The 2,509-nt window shown below is 41.1% G+C and overlaps 1 long non-coding RNA gene across 1 annotated transcript; it reads right to left on the bottom strand.

The window, feature by feature from the left end:
- Positions 1-1,641: 1,641 nt before the first annotated feature.
- Positions 1,642-2,274, bottom strand: LOC132227462 (uncharacterized). Its single transcript, XR_009451190.1, has 3 exons — positions 2,229-2,274; positions 1,901-1,954; positions 1,642-1,699 (listed from the first exon to the last, which is right to left on the bottom strand). It is a non-coding gene; the product is annotated as an uncharacterized LOC132227462 (long non-coding RNA).
- Between the last annotated feature and the right edge of the window lie 235 nt (positions 2,275-2,509).

The raw sequence follows: 2,509 nt of genomic DNA, 5'->3' as shown, positions 1-2,509 counted from the left end.
AGCTGATCTTTTTAAAATCTGAACTTTCCCAACAGTAACATATATAAATAGTGTAGAAAATTTTTAGAAGACTGCTTTAAGGTTATTATAATATGTAGGTGTTAGCTTAGGAACACTCCACTGTGTCTATTCCAATTCTAGTTGTACCACTTTGAATGTTGTGGCCACTGGGGAAAATAGGGAAGAAAAGAGGTAATGAAATAATATTTCAGGATTACTGAAAATACAATAAATAATATCAGCGCAGACAACTAATCTTTGAGAGGGCATGAGAAAATCCTATGTCACCCTGTTGCCTCCCCTATGATGGAAGTGCCAGGAGCAACAGTTGTGCCAAGGGCTATTCTAGTGGTGCCTGAAACACAAAAGGTTTGAGATCTTTAACATGTATCCTGTCGATCTCCTGATGTCCTCCCTCCAGAAGGGCTCTAGGTGTATCTTTGTTATAGCAAAGGGCCCTGACTCTACTTCCTGATGAGGTGAGAATCTGGTTTTATTAGGACCAATATCAGTAAGAAATCAATAAAAACAGTAATGTTTTCAGCATGAGAAACTGTCCCAGAAATTCCATTCAGTCAAATATGGTTAAAGAGGGGCCTTTCTCCTACATTCATGTCTCATCCGCACAGTGGTCCCTACCATACAAGGATAAACAGGAAAATATTTCAATGTCCCAGAAAAATATTGATACAATTATTGGCATTTTGAGCAAGAACCCTGTGCATAGGATATGCCTGTTTAAGAGTTCACATTGCTTTTCCCTCTCCTCATAAATATAATATTTCTCATCTCACACTGACATCCTAGTAATGTCTATGCTATCACAAGTTAAATCTCTCATACTGTTTTCACCAGCAGCCTTTCCTTACAAAGTTACACCTGTAAGACTGGAAGCCAATATTGAGAGTTTTCCAAAATATGGTAAATCTAAGAACTGGAAGCATTGAGAACCACTCTGCAGGAAAAAACCCCTCCCAGCAGCCAGGCTAAGAAGAGCCATCATTTATGGTAAACCCCAACTGCGGAAACTCTTCCTCACCAGTTCTGAATCCAGATCCCGATGTGCCACTGCCTTCTGTTGATGTTGTAGCCTCTGAAGGAAGACAATGGTGAAGGGTGAGGAATGAGGATTTTTGATATGAGAGAAAAATTATGGTGATATTTTATCAGTGGAGACATAATGATATTGTTTTAAATGTGGAGATTTCTTTTTGTGAACCTATCTGTGCGGGAAACCCAGATATAATGCTTGCCCTAGTGAAATCCTGTGTAGGACTTAAAAATGAGAAAGATAAAGCCATCAACACAGCATTAGCTCCCTCTTCAGGACTGAAGCAGCTGTGTGTCCTTGAATGACCAGAAGAACTTTTCTTAGGATCTCTGTTTCAGAGGGAACATAACTGTCCATATCTTTCCACAATGTCCTTCCCTGCCCCACCTATGGATCATTGTCGCTACTGGAGTTCCCTTTTCCAAGATCCTAGTGAAATAGAGAGGAGGTCTTATGTCACCCTTACCTGTTACACTTCCAGTCCCTGGACTCCCAGGTGTGACAGAGGTGCCTAAAGGAAGAAAAAGGCAGATGATGCTTCATCTTTGTAAAAGTTCGTCATTAATTAGCTGGGCTTTGGACTAAGAAGCTTACCTCCTGGCAATCTTCCCTGTGTAGCCTTACTGCCTCCTGTGGAAGTTGTGGCTTCTAGGAGAACGGAAAGAAAAAAAACCTCTTGTTATTCCACCATCTTCTACAGAAGTCCTGGCCCCCAATATAGAGGAAAAGAGGATAGACATCATTGAAAATTATTTGAGGACCACAGAAAGGTAAGGTAGTTCTGCTACACAGGATAGCAATAGAAGAGGAATCTCATCTGAAAGATTCCCTGCCACCATGTTGACTGACCTGTGTTGGAACTGCCAGGTGCAACAGTTGTGCCAACAGCTGGACCAGTGGTGCCTGAAACACAAAAGTTCTGAGATCTACAATGGTGCCTCTTGGTGACTCCAATACAGCTCTTAAAGTGCTGACTCTAGAAAGAATCTAAGTGTATCTTTCTTATATCAAAGGGCCCTTTCACTACTTCCTGATGAGGTGACAATAATATACCTTTCCTATGATCCATATCACTAAGAAAGTAGTAAAAACTGCAATATTTCCAATGTAAGGCACCCTCTACAGACATTCCACTCACTTAAAATGAAGAAGAAAGCTGGGTTTCTCCCAGGCTCACCTGTCACACTCCCAGTTGCTTGGCCTGGTGGCACTGCAGTGGCTCCTAATGTGAGAGGAAAACCAGAAAACTATTTGAATGTGCCAGAAAATACTGACTATCCTTACTGCATTTTTAAGCAAGAGGACCTAAATGTAGCACAGGCTTAAGAGTTCACATTGCTTTCTCTTCTACCCACATATAGAATATTTCTCGGGTCTTCTGTCATCTTAGTGATGCATATGCCATCAAAGAGGAAACCTCTTACAGGGATTTCACCAATAGCCATTCCTAAGGAAGTT

Source organism: Myotis daubentonii, chromosome 2 (genome assembly GCF_963259705.1).
Source record: "Myotis daubentonii chromosome 2, mMyoDau2.1, whole genome shotgun sequence".
Taxonomy (NCBI): domain Eukaryota; kingdom Metazoa; phylum Chordata; class Mammalia; order Chiroptera; family Vespertilionidae; genus Myotis; species Myotis daubentonii.
This window is presented reverse-complemented; position numbering and strand designations above follow the sequence as displayed.